Raw genomic sequence first — 22,412 nt, 5'->3', positions numbered from 1 at the left:
GCAATGCTCTGGCGGCGACAGGTCAAGCGTGCTCTACATGCCACGAGCACGACGTGGATTTCTTGCACAAATCTTGCCCTTTTCACGCTTGAACTTAGCAAATTTTTTCGCGGTTTGTGAAACGAATTTGTTGGTCGCATTTATTGTACGTTAATCGTTGTTGTTGGTTTTATTTTGCGCGAAAAAGGTTTTGTTATTTTTTAATTTTTGGCTTTTGTTTGACTTTTCCGACTACAACGGATTTCTGTTTTTTAACGCTAAAGCGTTTAATGCTACAACTGCTTATCCGCTAAAAAAAAACAAGCCAAGCTGCGGGTGGAGCGCACAAAATCCTGAAAGCAGCTCACAAATGAAGGGAGTGTTGACATTATAATAATAATTTTTAATTGCTTAAAAAAAAAATCATTTGCCTGTGCTGCGAACTCCGCTTGCTTCTTTGCCACTTCTTTGCAAGCTTTCGTCGGGCTCATGTCCGTGCTGTCCTTTTTCTTTTTGGGTTTACTTGCAGTGTTGTTGTTGTTGTTGTTGTGTGTGTGGCGTTGGTGGCTAGGAATTCAAACATTACAAAGGGTAATTAACATTATTTTTGGCATTTTTTCAACACTCTGCACAGAAAAAGGAAAGGATTTGCATTGCACTGCTTAACCCTGCTTTCGCTCGTACCTCCCTTCCACTGCAACGCTCGCCCGCCCGCCTTAGCCTTTTCTTGTATTTACTTGCTTGCCTGCCCCACAAGCCGCACAAAAAGGGTCCCTTCAACATTAATTTTTTGTGGTTTTTGCATTTGGTTGCACTCTGGGTTGTGCTGTCTTCCACGCTACGCTGCCTGTTTGTTAGTTGGTATCCTTGTTGATTGCGAGTGTGGTTTGTGTGCTTGCTGTTTAACATGCATGCTTATGCGAGTGTGTATGTGTGTGTTAATATCTCATTTTTTCGCACTCTTTCACTGGTTTTTTTAAGCACCTTTTTTTTTTTTGCTGTGGGCCACTTTGTGGGCTTTCTATGAGGGTTTTCTCATCTTTACTGCATGCTTTTCAATATTTTTTTTTGTAACTTTATGCCTTTGCTTGCTTTCAGCGGTTTTTTCTGTGGCTCTTTTGGCTTTCAACACCTGCAACCGGGCGTGAATTAAGTGCTTTAGATTTTCTTCATTTAGCACTTAATTCGTATGCAGTCCATGTTCGGGGGCGTACCTACTAATAGCGGAAATGAGATTTTTCCAGCAGATGCGGCTGTTGAATGGAATAAGTACGTGTTGAAATGTTTTAATTATTGTGATTTTATTTTTGTGTAAAAATTGGGCAAAGCCGATGAAGACAAGCATTTAACTTAATGATAACTCTTGCTCAATTTTCATTCTGAGCTGAAGTGCTTTAAATTTGTGCATCTCTAAATCCTCAATTTAATATTGGTATCTGGAAAATATTTGTGTTTTTGCTTCTCAAGTATACTGTCAGAATTTTTTGCTCTTATAGTCTTCGACCTGGTGCTTAAAGAAGATTGGAACCAAATCTATTGTACAATGCTACTTGTATTTTAAATTTTTAGTGGATTTCTTCGGAACTAGAATTGCACAGCACATAAGGGTACCGAAACCACGGTACTGTAACTGTTGTATGGGTCCCTGTAGACTGGGACATCCCCGGCAATTGTATGGTCGATGAGCTGGCACACGTCTACCCTTTTGTATGTAAATACAGTTTAATACCAGGACCGTGACGGTTACGATCTTTATAAGAAAAATCATAATTCTACCGTTAAAATTAGATTTATATATTTCCGATCACATTTTACTGTTATTTTATAGATTTATTTTTTTTCGATAATACCATAACTATTATTTTCAGATTTTATTTATGAGATCATAAGGTATTGAAAAGTTAAAATAAATCGAAGAAATAAAAGTCCACAATAACTATAATTTTTGATCGAAAAAATAAAAAAATTAGGAAATAACGATCAAATTTGATCGATAAAATAAAATATAAGCTCTGATCCTATACTTTTCGTGTAAAATCCTGTAATAATGTCAAACAGCAAAATTACTCTCTGAAGTGAGAGTAAAACGTGAGTAACAAAAAAAAAATTACGGGAACAGAAAAAGCATTTTTCCTGTATAAACTTCAACCAGTGATCGCATAACACTTTTCATGATTTTACCAAAAGAAAAAGTTCGGGTAAAATCTTGCAACTTCATTCTCTACACAACTCTCCAAAAATCGCTCTCATTTACAAGATCTTGGAGGAGTTTTGAGTACGGGATCATTTTTCCTTTCACTTCCTGCAAGTTCGTGCAAAAACCTGTAAGTTCATGTAAGGCTGGATCAGAGCTATAAGTTAATGATTTTTAACCGACTTCAAAACAAGAGGAGCTTATCAATTCGTCGGAATATTTTTTTTATGTATGTTACCGCATAACTTTGGACCTCGTCCACCGATTTCTATAACTCTTTTTTTAAGTGAAAGGTGGTATCAGAGGTGGTTTAGATCAGATCATGGTAGCAAGAAGAAATAAACAATACTCTTGAATTTTTATATGAGAATCGAAGTCGGTTTTGTTTTGCATCTGCAGCTGCAGAGTCGAGGATGAAAGAAATAGCTTTGAGCACACTGTTCGCTTTATACAAGACGCGAAACAAATTCTTAAACAGATACTCTAAATACTTTTTAACAGATATGAATTCGAAAGGTATTTCCGACAAAATATATAACTTAATGCGTACTCAGTGATGCAATTTATAATAATGGGCTTTTCAGCCGAAACGTGATCTGTGCTTCTAACATGGGAGCAACCCTACCTATCGTAACTTAACCTTATCTACTTCAATGCCTAGTCTTTGGTGTAGTAGCACCACGTAGTGAACTTAAATATCTAGGTTCGAATGGACTGACTTAGCCTTCCGGAACGTCTATTTGTTGGAAGGAACCGATATTTTATAAAAGGTCGTGGGTATAGTGGCTCTTACCCACCTTACTTCCTAATACCCCTATAATCAATTTTGGATCAAGTGAAAAGAAGTTGAGCTAATCTCAGAACCTCATAGGACCCTTGACTTTCTATAAAGATCAATCAATACGCACAGCTGAAATTAAAAGCATAGCGTTTAACAAACCTCGGGCGTGGCCATTATCTTCGTACTACATTAGGGTGGTAAAAAAAACTTTTACTATTAAGCTATCGCTCTCTAGGATTTTTTATAGGAAGTAAAATATAATCGGCTGTCTTTTATTAAAAAATAATAATAATTATACTTAGAACTGCTCTGAAGAGAAACAGAGTTTTCCGATCAAAAAGTATTGCAGAATACCATGCCATTTCTATGTAAATTTTTTTTTCACCATATACAAAAAAGAAAAACTTCATGGGCTTTGAGGTAGTTTTAAATATAATTTTTTTTTTTACAAAAAAAAAATACGGATGTTTTTTCGATTGAGAAAAATCCTAGTGGATGAGAGTCTAACATTTTAAACTTTTTTTCCACCACATTTATTTTTGGAGCATCCTGATGTACATACAGACATATGTACATATATGCACCTCACTAAGTAGTACTAAATAAAAAGTACTTACATATTATACTTCTGATTGATTTTTCACGCTTCGTTATGCTGCTTTTAACAAAATTTTTACCTGCATAAGTATTGATATTTGTGTTTTAGCTGCCATGGTTACATACATACAAATGTATGTACATACTCACAGTCGTATAAAACTTGTAAAAATTCGCATATTTCGCTCTTCGTTTACCATTTCGTTGTTGCCGTCGATTTTTATGAATGAAAGCCGTAAAAGGCAAAAAGCGCAGCGGGGCTGAGCTTTGTTTTTCAAGTCAACTCCAGTGAGATTTGTATCAACAAAAGTACAACAACACAAAAAATGAACAAAAGCAAAAACAACATGCAACAGCACGGCAAAGTTTCACTTGCAGGGGTGCCCAACCAGCTAAGCGTGAAGCGCTTTTCAGTAGCAGCTGTTAGGCGTTGGAATTGCTGTTGTCACAGTTGTTGCTTTTGTTCTTTTTGTTTCTGCTTCTGTTCTTTTTGTTGCTGTTAAGCGCATTTGGTCAAATGCGCGCTTTAACGTTGATTGTTTGCTGCGTTGTTATGCACTGCGCCCATATGGCGCTGCGCTGCAAGCAGCAGCAATGTAACAGCAGCACAGCAAATTGAAGAGGCAAAGCAGGGCGCAACAAAAAGTGAAAAGAAGCACAAAAAAGCCAGCAAGAAAGAGCAAAAAGAGCAGAGCAAAAATGTGCCGGCATATCCGACACGCGGTCATAAAACGTAAAACGTGCACAGCGTCACGCCGCGTCGCCACCCGCGCCGCGATAATAACGTCGTTGAACAACTCGTCAACAGTAGTAGCGACAGCGGCGACAATAAAAACAACAGCAACAACGAACATCGTCAAAACAGCCGCTACTTGGCGCGCCAACTGAGTGTGACTTGGCGCATCGAAGACGTTTCGCCATCCGTGTTGGTTGGCTGCATGCAACGCGCGCAAAGCTTCTGCTTCTGCTTCTGCATCAACTTGTACTTTTTCTGCTTCTTATGCGCACTTCCTTTTCTACTCCTGCTGTTTCCCCACATTCATCACAGTCCCTTTCTTGGCTTTGCAGCGGATGTAGTTTTCAGTTTCGCGCATCGCATCGCTTTTTATTTCATCTCAACTTGGACAACTGTTGCCAGCTGTTGTTGTTTTTGGTGCTACCAACGACATCGTCGCCAAAAAAAAAAAATAAACGGAAAAGGCGGCATCATCTTGGCCATCAACGCCTTCTTCGTCGTCATTATCGCCAGCAGAAGTGGCAGAGAACAGCTGCAATAAAAATCAAACAGCAACCAGCAGCGAAGTTTGCCAACATTTTGTTCCTGTGACTCCTTAGCCCTCTTCCTCAAACATAGCAGCTCGAATGCGACGACTTGTTGCTCTTGGCTTATGCGGTTAGAGTTAAATGCTTTGGTAGTAGTTGCTATTGCTGTGATTTTTCAGACGACAGCCACTGTGCGTGTGTGGGGGGAAACGAATAAGAAAGGAAGTGCATATCAAGTCAAAAAGTTCTTGAAAGTGTGTGAGTTAAGGTGACATTGGAAGGCTACAGCCGGTTTTCTTGCGTATGATGAGCGACTATAAAATTTGTATGCAAACGTAATCGACTTTAAATAAGTTTTCCTACCGCACTTGTGAGTGGCAATTGAGGCTTAAGTATGCTTACGTTCGCGGCCTTGAGGTCATCAGCAGCCACCATATGTTTTGAAATCAGTGGGACAGTGAAATCGGGTGGACAGTAGTCACTAGACATACTGAAGCTTGTATTTCCAATGTGAAATTCTTTTTGTAGATAATTTTCCGTCCATATAAATTTAGAAATAATCAGCCTGTACAGATAATCCTCTACTAACTGTTTAAAGCTCATGTACAAGAATCGGGAGAGTTACGTCGATATCACCGCATGCGGAAGGTAAAGCCACAAAAGGGAATAAATACGCTACCTAAAGGGCTACCTTGCGATCTGGTACAAGCCCGCCGTCAACAAATTGGTTGGACCTTCGTCAGAATTGGGAGGAACCTCTCCGAGCCGTTTAGTATTAACCGAGGTTTCACACACGGCGACTCCTTAGGGGCTTTGCCTATCTGGGAACCAGCATTTGCACGAATAACAATGTCTGCCGCGCGACCCAATGAAAAATCCCTCTTGCTGATTGGTAATCCTATAGACTGGTCAGGCAATTGAGCAGTAAAGTTATCTCTTGACAAACGAAAATAACATTTATATGTCCCTCATCATCTCTTATCATATATGGCGCCAATGGGTGGACGATGGCATCTGAGGTACGCTAGATGACGCACGCGAGCTTTTACGCATTTTTAGCGGCGTGAACCGGAGAATAACTAGCGATGTGATGAATGAGCTTGCGCTTTACAATGACATGGACCAGCGATGGGCAGAGAGAGCTTTTACTCAGCACGCGCCTATACTTAATGTATAGAAAGCTTAAAAGAGCTCCCATCAGTGACATAGAGACATTGCAGCGGATAGGAACGTATGGATGCTTTGGGTTGGAAGGAACAGGTGTAGAGGGACTGTAGTGTATTCAGCTCGGTCAAAATCGAAGAACAAGGTTTTTGTATGATTGTTTGCCCCTTTGGGATTTCTTTTGATCTATATCTCGAATACTAGTAGTAGTTTTGACAAAATCTTGTAAAATAAGTCACTAAAACTTTACGCTACTCCACACTCTGTGCCTCGCGCACTTTTACCACGGCCAGTTCCTTGAATGCCGCAAAAACTGTAATACAAAGTGGCACACGCCAGGCACGACCTCAAATGAAATACCGGCGCCACCTTTGAATAGTGCCAGCAAAAGCAAAAATAACAAAGAAAAAATTTCCTTTTGTAGCCAAGACACAGGCACACATAACTGTGCACATGCACACATGCACGTTCTCCAGGGAAGCCCCAACAAGCAAGTCAAGTGTGGAAATGTTAGGCCGGCACCAGGTTAGCTGTGGCAGCGGCGGCATAACGTCTCTGTGGTGAGGGTGGTGGAATTACCCACAAAGAAGAAAATCGTAGACACTTGCCAGACACTTTGAAGCGCCACTCACTCACTCACTCACTGCCTAACAAACAAGTGCATAAATGCACAAACACGAAAGGTAGGCAGCGAAGAGGAGCTCGAGTCGGAAGTGCTGTTAGTATGAACACTAAACTGCTGTTGGAGTAGCTGTAAGGTTAAGCTTAAGTGTGTATGTATGTATGGTGCCGTGTGGAGTTGACTCCAAAGTAAAAGTGAGCACTGGCGCTTATGTACAGAGTTGTGTGTGTGGTGCAAGCCAGTGCGCTGTGTTTGTTGAGGTTTTGTGTGTAAAATGTGAAAAGTTTTGATATTTTTCTCACAAACTGCCACATGACCCCACCCGTACAGAATTTCCCTTTTGCACACACACACACTCTCCCTCTCCCTTTTAGCCGCCCCACTCATTTGCTTGCTCTCTTTTTCTGCTCGCTTTTCTAATGCTGCTTCTTTTTATTTGGTCTGTCCTCCCAATAACGCCACCAACATTTCGCTTTTCTTCATTCATTTCTTTGTTGTTACTCTCAGGCAGCAACAAATCGACCCCTCCGCTCCCCTTCCATCACGCCTGCTCTGCTAAGTTTGTACGTTTGATTTTTTTTACTTACTTATATAAAATTCCTTTTTATTTACCACTTGGGAGGTTCGTAAAGATAAAATAAAGCTCAGTGTCGCTCATCGTCCGCTGTGCTGCGTAGGCAGGGCGGCGGCGGGTATAAAATTGTGCTCGTAAAGCCTGCACTGGCAACAGTGGCGTGCTGTGTGTGTGCTGTGCTGTACTGGACGATTTGCTCGTTTGCTCGTAAAGTGCGAGCATTTTGGCAACTGTTGACGTGCTGCTGTGATTTTTGCGCTGCTCCATTACTTCTCTCCCATGGCGCTTTATTGCTGTTGGATTTTTTGTTGTTTGTAAATTGTGGGTCTGTGATTTTGTTGTTGTCTACTATAAATCCGGCAACAGGTTGCTACTTGCCCTGCTGGCTTGGCCCTTTGTCAGCTATGCTGAGCATTTCTTTCACTTTGCTGCATTGTTTGTTTGTTGTAGAAGCTGGTAAGTAGTTGCTTGTATTTTTATTTCTTTTCGAAAGAATGTATTTTTATAAATTGTGGCGATTTAAAGTTTTTGTAGTAATAATAAAAAAAGAGCTTACACTCGGTGGGGGCGTTTTACGTATGTATGTATGTAGCCACTTGGCTCTGTTTATCTTCCTAATAGCCTTATTACGCTTGAAGTGTAGTGAATCACCACCTCTGAGCTGTGATGTTTTTAGCTTTTGCTTTTGAATTTATTTTTATGCTGCTGAGCTTAGTTGTGCTTGAAATCATGTCGACTCTGGCAGATTTTTCTGCTGCCCTGTTAACTTGTGTAAAATATAGTGTAAGCGTTGGTGAACTTCCGAAGTGTATATTTGGAAAAATTGTGGTTGTAATGTAATGAGCTTGGAAAGTGGGTACATGTCGATGAATGTTTTGATGTGAGAAAGTGGTTCTGAATGATAAGCATTAGCAGTTGTATGGAAATTTTTATGTTTTTTTAAATTAAGTTTTTGTATTTTTTTTTCAGGTGTTTTCGGCTGGCAAGTTAAAGTCAAGAGAGTATTCGAATTCGAGCTTATGATTCTTTATAAACTAATTGCATAAAGCCAACCCGATTTGTTTGGAAAATCTGGACGAAATTAAAGGTGAGTATTATTGTTATTGTTAATGTTATTTGTGTGGTTTGTGTAAGACTGTTGATAAACGATTTTTTTATACGAACTGTGACAGAAGAAGGGATGTTGCCTTTATTTTGCGATAAAACGTAAATTTGTTTAGCCATTAGATATTTTAAAGAACTTTGCCGAGAGCAGAAATCACTTCTGGTAGATTTGGATGAACATTTTTTTCGTGATGGAGTGTGCAAGATACCCTCATACACTGGGTACTTATTATGATGTCGGATTTTCAATGGGAGGGTTTTTTTTTTGCAATACAGACAGCTAAGCTGCCCTGGAAAATGCTCGTACTTTCACAGAAAATATACAGAAATTTATAATGAGAATAGAATACTATAATAGTTAATTCTAGCGGTTTTAGTAAAGATTTTCTCTGATTCATAAAGCAGACTAAGTTGTATGAAGATGAGTTATTCCTATAATACTCAGTTCTTTCAAAGTTATTGGGCTTCCATTGTGTATATCCCCGTCTAATCATGCCCGACCCATCAATCCCTGCCATTGGAATGGAAAAATAGCTCGCTCGATTTTATTTTCAAAATTTCGAGAAAATTCGCTGTGTTCGCTGCATGTCCTATTAGTTTGTTGCATGTGCTTTTGATTGGACTAGCAGAGGTTGCTAATTTAAAATTTCAAACTGGGATGAGTTGTTTGGAATGCGCTCTGAGCTATGGCGTAGAGTCCAGTATTGTGTTTTTACTGCATTTGATTCAGAAAAATCCATCTCAGATCCTTTTCTCGTGGACTATTTAGTTTGCTTCATTGCTTAACGAAAAAGTACTGTGCCACATAAGCTGCCCAGTTGTAGGTATGTAGATTGTAGATGTATCTTTGGCTTTATTGAAGGTACATATTTTGATTTAGTCACAGCCGGCTTAAGTGCTTCGATCATAGCTTGTGTAACCTCGGAATATTGTCCATCACTTCTACTCGTAAAGTGAACAGTTAGCTGTTGCGAAAGCCGCTTACCACCATTTGATAGTTTCCTGCTTTTCGAAGCATTTGCTTATCTTCATCGTTACAATGTTTGAATATTTCACTACAAATACGAGTGTTTATAATTTTTTTGTGATTTTTTCTTCACGCGTTTGCCTTCAGTTATTTTAACTAACTACTCGTATTTTAATACGAAATCAGATAAATGAAACGCTATTGGTGCAACCTTACGAGCGACGTTCTGTGGCAACACCACTACTTGTAATGCTACTGCTGCTTCCTGACAAGTGTCTCTTATCCTGCTGCAGCTGTTCTTGCAAGAAATAAACGCCGTTTGGCTTATCTTTTGGCTTCATTTGCAAGCCTTTGTTTTGTTTATTTATAAATTTAACTATGGCACATGAACACCTACTTATACTTACTAAGAACACATACATACCCTGCAAGGAAAGCTACTAGTTGTAAACTAGAATTTTACCAGTTTACGTTTCAGGCTAACTAATTCACGTTCTATCATTTTTCAATGTTAGCGACTGGTATTTTTAACATGGCGCAGGAATTTTATTTTTTATTTTTATTTTTTGTTTTTTATAAACTTTTTTTTTTATTTGGGCTTTTTATTGTAATGTTTAAATTTGATTAAAAATAAAAATATATATTTTTTTAAATTTATTTCTGTTTATGACACAAGCATTTCTTCCCATGTGTATGTTTTTTTGCAATGCAATACGATTTTCAAATTTGTTATTTATATTTAAATTGAAATTATTATATTTACTTATACTCCTTACTTACATGGATTTAGTTTTAAAAATCCTAACCAGAACCAACAGTCTTCACATTGGTAAGAAAAGCAATTAATTGGGTTTTATTTTTACCTTTGGCAATTCAAAGGCAGATGTCGCTGAATGCTTAAGCTCTGCGAAATTGTCGGACTGGTAGACACATACTAGCTAATGAACTAGTATTTTTTTTCTAACTGGTTTAGCTTTTCACTGCAGAGTAGCTTATACCTATTTATGTATGAATTCATGGAAATTGACTACAAAATTAGAAACCAATCAATGGCATGGCTTCAATCGGTCTAAATTACATAACACATAGACAAATGACTGCTTATGTATGTATGTATTAAGAGTGATACGTAAGCGCATGCAAGTACGTAATTTGTTGGTGTCTTACTTATTTCGATGTTATTTGAAAATTGGTTATCTTGTAATTGGTTTGCGCCAATTGCCATTATTTCACAAAATTACCTGCATATATGTACCTAATCACATACGCACACATCTTTATTTACACATTACACAGGTACATACTACAATATTTATGATTGCCTTATTTATGACTAGATATTAGATCAATTTCATAGCTGCTCATTATTATTATTGGCAGTTTATGTTCGGGTAAATTGTATGCAAATAATGCCAGGCAGGATTGAGACGATGTAGTGGAAACAAGTAAGTATTTTGAGTAGATATAATTCTTAAAGTTGCTCGTATTTGAAGTTGAAGCATTTGCCAGCGGATAAAAATATTATTCTCTAATAAATAAAAACTAGCAAATTACGGAGGACTCTATCAAAATTGTAAAGAAAAAACAACAACGAATTCCTTTGCCATTACGCCGCTGCTATTGGCCTCATTACAGCGCACGTTTTCATGGAAAAACATAATTGAAGCAAAAATCCAAAGCGACTAATTAATAGCGGCAAATATGCGCCTCAAGCACGCAACAACAAAAAAACTAATTACATTGTAGTGCGATTTAATTTACAACAACAATTTCTGAGGCGAAAAGTCAAATGCAAAATCAAATGCATAAAGTAGCAAAAAAGTCAAGCAACAAAGTATGTACATAAGTGCGTATGCCAGTCGCGCTAGCTTCGTGTTGTTTTTGTTTTTGCTGACTATACGAAAATATACAACAAATAATCACGCAACAATTAATTTAGCGCAATTTGCATGCAACGCCAAACGGCCACAAGTTGAAGTGACATTATGCGCCAAGGCGTTGCTCTCGAGAGTTTGTGCATATGTATGTACGTGCATGCGTGTGTGTGCGTGAATGGCAGTGTAGATGTGTGATTGTGGCTGCACTACTATACTTTTGCACCTGCATTCGTAGAATTTGCTTATCTCATGCCGGCTGAAATTTTGTGGCGAAATCTTGAATAGGCTTTTAATTATAGAAATTAAATATTAAGTTCATTGAGTTTTTAATCAGAATTTACGCAGCAGTTTACATTATTAATGACTATAATTTTGTTGGCAAACATTAATTATATAAACATATGTATGTATGTAGATTTTAAAATCGCTTTTAAAATCTATGCGTAAAAAAATTTAAGACATATTCAAGTAAATAAAAAAAGAAACAGTCCAGTGCCTTCGTCTTGTTCTGCGGGCTGTATCGGAGACATAGCCGCTAAATTTAAACGTAGAATACGTGGTATGATAACGAGCACATCCAAGTCAAAATCGAAAGCACACACTAAGAAAAAAATATCGATAACAAAAGCAATAAATATTTCGATAGCAAACTCGATAACAAAATCGATAAAAACATCGATAAAAAAATCTATGAAAATAACGACATCAAAATCGATAATAACATCGATAGCAAAATCGATAAAAATTTCGATATAAAACAAAATCGATTACAAAATTTATAAAAAATCGTGAATCGATTAAAATATCGATAACAAAATCGATAGAAAATATCGTTTATTATATCGATAAGTTCCCAAAATATCGATAGCAAAATCAATTACTATATCGATAAAATTTGCGATAACAAAATCGATAAAAAATATCGATAACAAAACCGATAAAATATCGGTTATTATATCGATAAGTCCCGAGAGTTCCGAAAATCTCTAAAATCCCGAAATAGTCCCCAGACTGAGTCTGGTGCAATAAGCGTTTTCGTAAAGCTCTAAAAATTACAGCTACAACATTTCAGCATAGCCTTCATATCGTATTCTACGTCAAAGAAGAAGAAGAAACAAACAGTTCTGAAAAATTGGCGGAATCAGTTGCAACCCTTTTGTTGTCTTTGTTAAAAAAAACATGTATTGGATTAATCTTATTCTAAGGAGCCATTAAATTTCAAGCCTTAGTGTCCAGTATATTTAAAATCATTGAGGCTTGCATAGGCATGTGTCGGAAAGGAACGTATGTAAATTCGCCAAACTTTTAGTTATTGCTGTCGTAACTTTTTTAACCAACGAGCATTCGCGGTGAAAATGGATAGCATTTCTATCTTTTATAAGTTACATCTAAGCTAAATTGAGAAGTTTCTATTTTCTATACGATTTCGTAGGAGCAAACTTCTTAACCCTTTGCAACCAGTTATTAACCCTTCACGTTATAGTGCTCATCAGAAGAGGTTGCAGCAATTGTGATGCTGCTTTGTGCGCGACCCATCACGTTCCAGAACCTAAGCACTATTGGAGTGTGCAGCTAAGCGAACTGCATCTACCGCACCGGGGCCACCACCACACTATCCACCTGTTCATCTACCGGCTCTCTTGAGTAGTCTGACCATTGTCCCAAACTACCGGCCAGTTAGCTATGAGAGCTTTTAATTCTCCACCCATAGCGACACCGTCACCGCTGCTCGCATTCACCGTCATCACCATTATGACTACTGCTGTCATGTCTCTAATCGTGAGCCTCTCTCCCTCCCTTTTGAAGGCTTTGTAGCGGAATCACATCCGTCTTGATAAATTTAACTGCAGGATTTATAATATCACTAAGCCAAATTTTTGTTGCCACAATTTCTAAGATAGAAACCAAGGTTTCAATGAAATAAGCAAAGCCATATTTTTTGCTCTTCATACCGTCAGAATTGGCTAATCTCACATTGCATCTCTTCCCTTTTCATGTTGCATAATTTTAGGAACCCCTGTTTTTTATTTAGTGAAAATTTAGATACATTTTTGCCGTTCCATGCGTTGCTAGGCTTAATATTTATTCCTAAAAACATGTAATATCTCCAGATAATCATAAAATTTACGATTTTAAACAACAGCTTTTCGGCTTTGCATGTTTTTAGGCACACCCGCTGGATATTTAAAAATTTTGAGGTCGAAAACTTTGTGTAGCGACTTCTGGAATTCCATTCACGAAACTCCCAGTTTTTCGTAATTTAATCATTTCTAAACTCCACAATAGATCATACCCGCACAATATGTGAAATCCAATTCATCTCACAAGGCAAAATCAATCCGCCATCACCCTGTGTTTGCCTCATTAAATCAGCTAGTTGCGGATACCAACACTATCCTCCCCGTCTGCATAAATTTATTAGTTTTCAAATGAGCGAAAAATGCACAAATTTGGTGCGTTCAAAATTGCGTTCAACATATGTGTGCTTTTATTGTTATGCGCGTATCTACTCTTGGTTCATTCATATGTACACGCATACATTAACGTACTATTCGATCGTGCTACATATAATTTATGTGCCACATTATGTTGCGTCGTGGCTTGGCCTGCGTGGCTGACTAGCTGGCTGGCTGACTGGCTGGCGATCACAGCTACGATCTCTCGAATGCGCTGCCACAATCTGTCACGATCATTATTACATGTTGTTGTCGATTGTACGCAGCAGGCGGTGACGGCCCACAGGCCGAGCGACCGATAAAACGCCAGATAAGCCGGCAGGCTCTAGCCGCTAGCTGCTACGCACCCAACAAACTGAACTTGCTGCAAGCACTTGCAACAGCACTACTGCAGCAAATCGATGGCTGCAGAGTAAATAAACTATTTTTGGTTTTTTTTTTTTAATTTAATTTCATACAAAATGCGCTATTTTATGGCATTTTAATGTCAGCGACAAGCATTTTGTGCGCGTTAGAGTTCACTAAGAAAAATTTGAAATGATTTTATGCTAATTGCATTTGAAAGTTTTTTGATTTATGCAGCAAATTGTTGTTGTCAAATGTTGATTGGTTGATTAGTTGAGCGGTTGCATGCCACACGATATGCGAATTTTTCGGATATTAGTGTTTTTTTTTTTTGTTGGCATACAAGGTGAATAATTTTTATTATAAGTACCAGACCTAAAGCAGAAACCCTTAACAAAAACTCCTGGTGCAGGCTATCGAGCGCTATGATCATATACATAATGCCGGGTTTCGTCGGAAAAGCTCTTTGCGAAAACACTGAATTAAGTAATCGATTTTCACTGGGAGCGATAGAAAAGAATATCGACTATAAAATCAAGCCAAACACGCTGTTAGGATTAGATGGATATTGACAGGAGTAGTATTGCTTATAAGGTAATGATAGGTTAGGTCAGGTTGTGTGGCAGTCCAAGATGTTAGGGACTCAGGTAGACAATTAGAAGGTTGTCCCTTGTGATACCACATTCAGAACGGCAGCCAATACTTAATCGATAGAACGCCTCCAGCAGTTTATGTAATTACGAAATTGGCTATTCTCAACGGTCCAGGGATATGAGAGCCTAATACCGATTGGAAAGTGATTAGGTAAAACTCTCACTAAGAGTGAGAGGTGCGGCTTTGTAAGTGTGGAGAGTGATCTCGGCCGCCTCCTACCCACCCTCGGCCAGAAGGATCTTGCAATCGCGCATGTCGTGGCTTTCGCCAAAGAGCTTCGCGTTTCAAATAGTGTGTCTAGAAGTATGCAGTAGTAGGACGGGCCAGTTTTTTTTTTACTATTTTCGCAATTTGGCAAACTCCAAATTGATTTTGGACCCATGTTTTCTTCGGCAAATTTACTTAGAATTACACCCAGAATCCTTCTGTGCTATACGCGCGTAGTCGAAAAAGTCTCCCATACAAATCGAGCCGCCCTAATGCAATAGTAAATTCAACTTACGCTTTATTGCATGATTGCTTAGTTTATTTGTGTACAAGTGAACTTCTCAAAAGCTGTATGGATTTTTAATCCTGGTGCATCATGACTTCGTTAGAGAACCAAACTCCTCGTTTGAAACAAAAACATGACTGAATATGAATTTTTATTTCATAGTTTTCCACAGAACGATCTTATTTCCCTATAGTATGGCAAAATCAATTTTCGAACAGAACTGTACCTATTATATATATTTTTATTCATTTGCAACTAGTTTATTTGCCTCATTGCGAACGACTCATTAAAAGGTTAAATATCTTTTCATTGAACTTCGTACTCAATTGCGATATTATTGAACTAATGAAAGAAACCAAACGTCCGCAGCCACGAGCAGCGATGCAAATGCAACGAGCAAACGAGCAAATAAAAAATTCAAATGAGACTCAAATTACAGCTCATTGTAGAAAATATTAGCATCATATACCTAAACAGATTTATATTTACAAAATAAATTAACAAAATCATAAAAGGGATCACTGAGCACAATCACAGTTGAATGTGATGGTACAAAAATTCGAATTGGAAGCAAATTCACACACACTATCAACAAAAAGTCATTCAATCACATAAAAAACCACAACAACACAATCAATAAATTGAGTGGCCATAATGAAGAAACAATACAAAAATAATTACCCTGACGACACTCAAATCAACGCAAATGAGTACTGATTACTCTTGGAAATGATTTTTTTTTGTTTTTACCAATCAATTGGTCCAAAAAGAGACATAAAAAATATGTGTACTCCAAAAATTAACGATCCACACTCGCATAGGGTAGTTGGTGATCGCCACAGTTGCTAATGATCGTCGTTGAATGTCGAGCGCTGCGTCGAGAGTTATTAATAGTGATGATGTTGATTGTCATCAGCGTTAATAATTGAAGAAAATTATACAAATTTATTGCGCTGCTGTTCGCATTGTGGAAATATTTGTGACGCGTTCGAAAATCAGGGCTAAATTAATCAGCGGCGGGGAGGGCCAGCGTGAATGCGAACAATAATATTTAATGGGTAGATGGCGTCGTTTGTCCGCGCAAACGTTCGGAGTTCATTTGTGTTTCGATCAAATTAATTTCAATTTATTGATTTCGTGGAATTATTTAATGGCGTCAAAAGTATAGACCAATAGGCATTGTATTTAAATACATATATTTATTTGAGGAATATTTAGCTACCTCCTCGGAAGATATTTACATACCTACATGCACACATACTTAAGTTTTAAATTTATAATGAAAATGATTAATTTTTTCACGTTTTAAATTTTTTGGTTCGGCAAGGAAGGACTAACATAAGAGCGAAATCGGTTCAATAAATGAATAGGCTCCATTGTCAACCCTTTTCATATACATATGTAATATAAACTTTCTAAAGTAAATAATTTTTGCCAATACATAGAGAGTTACCGCCCCTGGTTTCATAAAAAAAAACAGATTTCTTGACTTGCCAATTAATGAACGCACATTAATTTACCACCACATCCAGACATACATATATACATAAATGTATGTACATTAGTGTGGTCCGAAAATTTTTACTGAACTGCAAGTTGGTATAGATATTACAAATATCAAAAGGAAAAACCTAAGGGGGAGCCTCGTTTTCTAGGATGATTTTTTTCCCCCCATACAAAAATTGGACCACTCTAATGTAGATAAGTATGTACTACATACCTAATAAACCTTTTTGTTAAATCTCAAACGTTAGCTCTCAAATGCATCTCAAATAACCATTGATAACGTTCTCAAACTAAAAGACTTACTTAATATTGAACATAGCATAAATAAATAAACAAAAAAAAATTATTTTTAACATAAAAATTTTATTTCATTTTAAAGAGGCAAAGTAATAGCCCCTATCAATGCAGCAAGCAACCTATTTCTTTCTTGACGGAACGAAGTGCTAAAAAATGCTTCCTCAACTGTTTCTCAACCCAATAAAAAATGCTTGAGAAAATATTTAGCTTCAAATTATAAAGAATGCTGTAGGTAAATAAAATTGAGAAATAAGATTTTCTCAAACGTTAGAAAAATTTTTCCCAGTGTTTGTTGGGTATGTAGATACATATGTAGGGAAGTACATATGCATTTACTCTCTGAAGCTGTTGTTGTTGTTGTTGTTGCGCCATTTTGTTAAACATAAATATATTTTTATTAATGTGTTATTTTGTTGTTGTTATTGTTGTTTGCACAATAATTGCCATCGGCAGTTAGCGCATTGACGCCACCAAAATGATGCCAAGCAACAATCGAGTACACAAAAAAATCAAAATATAAATAAATAAACAAAAAAAAAATTGAGACGCAAGGCAAAGTCGTGCGTCGCAGCGTAGCCAGTCAGCCAGCGCGCATACTCAATCAAAGACGCTGCAAAATTATTAATTTTAATTCACAAGAGCAATAAAAAACAAAGAAATATGAAACATGCAGCATAATTTGCGCTCACTTAGTATGTGCGTGTGCTTGCGCATGCGCACAATTAATTTGCTGTGCGATAAGCCAATATGCGATCGATGGCAACGGCTGGGAGTGCGTTTGCTGAGGCGGCTGACTATAAGGTGGTGAGTGCGTATGCGGCGCAGAGCCGTGCAGAGTGCGGCTATAAGCGACAACGTTGCATTAGTGTTGCTGTTTTCGTTTACTTATTACGTTATGTATATTAATGCTTTGATATTACTTACTTTTGTTGTTTTTCTAGTTTCGTGTCACCTCAATTGACTGCCATTTAAGTTTGACAGATTTAATTATTGACAATTATGATCATAATAATAATAACAGTGGCGTCAACTGGTAATGGCAGCAGCAGCAGCTGCAATAGCAACAGGCAGTGGAGGGGATGAAAAATGAAACGCACCAATACTTATGCAAATAAAATTTTTTAATTTTATACATACATCCACATAATTTTAATTTATCTTAATTGCGCACTTGAAATGCTCTGCGTGTGCAGCCAATTAGAGTTTAATTGCGCATGCGGCCATTTTGTTTTATTATCATTAATCATTTATGTACGTACATATGTACATACATATATTAATTCATATGCTTCTTTACGACTCTGCAATCTTAATTTTATGAAGTTTTCTGTTTGAATCTGTCCAGCAAATTTGTTTGTGAATTCGTCTATGCGGATCAGATTTAATTGGTCACATTGCTTCGTGTGGCCTTGAGTTACCGTATTAGCCATGGAATTAGTGTTTTGTTCTCAATTGGTCCTGTTAACGATGCCGATAGCGGATAATACTGGTAACGGTAAAAATATCGATAGTACAGATGTAGATAGCAATACTGGAAAAGATATCGATAACTGGGATGAAAATAATATTCCAATCGATAAATACATATACCTATCGATACTACGAAAGGAGTTGGATATTGATAGCGATAAATAACAGATTTGGTTAGATAGCTACATATGGTGTTAAAGATTTCGAAAAATGTGACGAAAATAATATTTTTATCGATAAATATATCGATAACGATAACTATGCGAACTGATGTATTCAGCTACATTGGGCAGATATCGATAAATGAGGCTAGGACGGAATAATATTCCTAACGATAAATATATCGATAACAAAAATATAATTCGGTATCGGTAAATGTGACGAAATTTAGGTAATGGTCCTATCGATAAATACATATATCGATAAAGCGAAAAAGTTATATAATAATAACAATGTAAACAGATGTATTGGGAAGGACATCGATAAATATGACAAAAAGGAAGGCATTCTTGATATAAAATACATCGACAAAACAAATACAGTAGCTGCATGGAGAAATATATCGATAAATGCGACGAGCACAAAAGCTATATACTGATAACGATACAAACAGAAGTAGAAAACTAAATATATTGGGAAAAATATCGATAAATACTAGAAAAATATGATTTTTATCGATAAATATAACGATAGTACAAACAAATTTCGATAACTATAACGATAAAAACAGGTGTTTTGCCTATCGATAACCCATAGAAATAAATACATTGTCAAAGATATTGTTAACCATAAAGAAAAGTTGATACCAAAGAGGAGTTAAGTGATGCTACATATTTTGAATGTCGCGACTTAAAATCTGCTATGCCAATTGCTCCAGTGTATACATAGTTTAGCAATCGAGAAACCAAGTATCAATGAACTCATGAAAATATCTTGCGATCAGTTCAAAATTCTTCTTAAATATTAGTTTAATGACAATAGCAATTTTCTCTCACCCATTTTAGCACTTTCACATGGATTCTAATGCTGCGCACATTACAGTAGTGTGCACTGTCCGAAATTACATAAAGATCGTTTGGCTAAGGAAAGTAGTGCCAAACTACACACGTGGTCCCTAACTGCGAACTAGTTGTTGAGAAGAAGTTAAGGATTGTAATTATGGTGAGTCTAGTAAAGGAGTTTTTTTCAAAGACAATTCTGTTTCATAATAATACCGCCATAAATACCGTGAGCAAAAATTTCTGTGCCAGATCCATAGATTCCAAAACATTCACAACAGCCCCTTAAAATGAGAAGGACACTTGGTTCCCTGAGATTATTTGATTTGCAAGCAAATTTCACCTAAAGGCGGAATGAAGCCTGAAGGCCTTGTGGCCTAGTTCGAGTAACGATCTAAGCCTGCTCTCTTACAAGATCAAATAAACTCGCGAAGTGCTCATACAATGAAGTCTTTTGAGCATTTGCCCGCCACCAAACACGAGGATCTTTAGTTAATATCGTGCCCGTCTGATTTTCTGCAGGGTAGTCGCATAGTTCTATTACTTTGGTGCGTGTTGATGAAGCTCATTAAATTCTTCGGGAAATATAGCAATTAAACGCCAGCAAAACATTACAAATGCTTATCAGCCAGGGGTAGGCAAAAGCAGACCGAAAAAGGGAGACAAAGTTTTTGAATCCAGCAGTCGCTTAAACCAACGTCAAGCCGTGCGTACGGGTGATCATGATAACTACTTACACATACCCTGGCAAACACATATGCATCTACTCATTTATGCTCGAACGCTCGATCGCTGAACGCTAACAACTCATAATTTATGCAATAATGATTATGAGCACTTGTGAGTGTGCTTTGTGCTTTGTGCCACATTCCACAAATGGCAATTATTATTGAAAAGTTGTCCATTGATCGGCCGGCCAACTGACGATCGGCTGAGACGATCGCAGCGTCACCGTAGCCGGCACAGCCTCGATCACTGCTTCTCCTTCAGCCTCGCATGTTGCACTGCTGCACTGCTGCACTTGCCATAAGCGGTTGCAAATATGTACATGCTTCACAGTTAAATTTCACGCCTTTTCATGCGGCTGCAGCGGTATGTTCATATCGACATATTCTCAGATGAGGCAAGACCATTCGCCATTGCGTTTGGAACAGCAATAAAGTAGAGAATTTTATTAATTGTGTTGCACGTTTGCGGCATAATAAAAATGAATTAAATGCAGCGTTTGCCAGTGTCTTCGATGTGCATGTAAATGACAGTAAAGGAAGAAAATGCGAAAAATGGAAAAAGCTAAAAATTAAAATTAACAGAAACGAACGAGCGAACGCAGGAGAGGTAAATGGAGGAGCAAAAAGCCAAAGAATCTCTGCTAAATAAGCAATAAAATGCTGCTACATAGACCATGCCACACACACATGCATGTGTGAAATCTGTGGCGTTAAGTGTGGAAAGCACCACAGAAAAGTAGCAGAAAATCTGATTTGCAACACGAACAACGAGCCAGTCACAGCAGCAAGACTACTGAACGGCCGAATGACGTTTGTGTTGGCAAAAAGATTGCAGTACTGCAGCACACCACATACCGCATGCCCCACACCACACCCGCTCAGGATGGTAATATACATACCACTGCCAGTGACGCATGCGCAGCTGCTCTGTGTCCGTATTGCTAGCCTTCCCTGCTGCCTGCCTGCCGGCCGAACGGACTCTTTGTTCTTTTTTTTTTGTTTTGGTATTGTTCTGTGGCCAACATTGTGTCGCTCGCGTGCAAATTTAATAAATTGAAATTAAAATTGAGACAAAGTATATTGTTTTTTGCTACTCTGTTTTTTTTCTTCTTCTGCTTTTTTGTTGTTTTCATGCACTTTTAGTTCTCAATTAAAAGAAATTGATAGCTCTGAATCAGGGGCGCACCCAGGAATATATTTTAGGGGGGGTTTTATATGTCTGAAGATATATCACCGGAAAATACTGGAAATTTTCTTCAGATAATACGCTCTTTAAAATATATTTATGCAAGTTTTATGTACAGTATGTAATAAATAAATAAACTTTTTAAAATTCATAAACTGCACTTTATTTACATAAGATTAACAGAACTCAAACACTTTTAACCGACTTTAAAAAAAGGGGAGGTTATCAATTCGCCGGAATACGTAACTTTGGACCACGTGAACCGATTTCAATAATCATTTTTTTGTAGAAAGATGGTACCTCAAGGTTCGTCCCGTAATTTGGTTTAGAGATCCGATGATTGAATATAAGAATTGAAGCCCGTTGTGTTCTTTCCTTAAAAACTACTTGTTTAATAAAAAGTGCTATAAACTCAAGATGCGCTCAACTTTCAAAAGTACCTAAGAAAAAATTTTAAATAAGACTCAGTAAAAATAAATTTATTGATTCCATGAATTTCTGAACTTTTATGTTCCTTTTTTCGATTTCTGGTTTCTGGCTTTCGATAGAGATGGTGATTTTTCACGATTTCTAATTTTTTTTAATATTTCGAATACCGAAAAAATTAACTGAACTCTCAAGAAAAACCAAAAATTCATATAAAACGACGGACGAGAAATGAAAAAGAAATTTTCTTCTACCAAAATTTCTTAAATCAGTTTGCAGCTCTCAAGAAAAAAATGCTCGTATATTCATTTCCTCGTGAAAATTTACAGCAAAAGTAAAGCGCTTTTTCAAGCAACAGAAATTATAATAAATATTTCTTATAATTTCCTTGAGAGCTGGATTCTTAGCTTTAAGATACAGTTTGTATTTGAGGTTATTAGTTTTAGGGGGGGTTTGAACCCCAAAATCCACCCCTTGTGTGCGCTAATGCTCTGAATTATGTACGGATACAAGCGCGAGCGTATGCTTGTTGGCCACTCGTTCATTTTCATGTTCGTGCGACAGCTGTTCGTTGATGAGTGGGTGAGTGGGTGAAAGAGGGGCGACATGCGGTTGTGTGTGAAGCCAGCCAATTGACATGAATGATTTGAATTTTATGCAAATTTATGTGCAAAGAATTCAATTACTTCGATAAAAATATTTTTATGAAAAGCAGCCGAGCACATAAGAAG

General features: G+C 37.4%; 1 protein-coding gene across 4 annotated transcripts in view; it reads left to right on the top strand.

Moving 5' to 3' along the window:
- The window catches only part of LOC118744327 (pneumococcal serine-rich repeat protein), a 211,003-nt gene that overhangs the window by 25,033 nt on the left and 163,558 nt on the right, over positions 1-22,412 (top strand). For 3 of the 4 annotated variants that reach the window (XM_036477246.1, XM_036477247.1, XM_036477245.1), the window contains exon 2: positions 8,144-8,261. The exons of the other annotated variant lie outside the window; for it this stretch is intronic. The gene's annotated coding sequence lies outside the window, so the exon portion shown is untranslated. The remainder of the gene's footprint in view (positions 1-8,143; positions 8,262-22,412) is intronic. 4 annotated transcript variants of the gene reach the window in all.

Source organism: Rhagoletis pomonella, unplaced genomic scaffold (assembly GCF_013731165.1).
Source record: "Rhagoletis pomonella isolate Grant_MI unplaced genomic scaffold, Rhpom_1.0 Rhpom_scaffold_00008, whole genome shotgun sequence".
In the NCBI taxonomy this organism is placed as follows: Eukaryota; Metazoa; Arthropoda; class Insecta; order Diptera; family Tephritidae; genus Rhagoletis; species Rhagoletis pomonella.
Note: the sequence above shows the minus strand (reverse complement) of the source record. Positions and strands in the feature narration are given on the sequence as shown.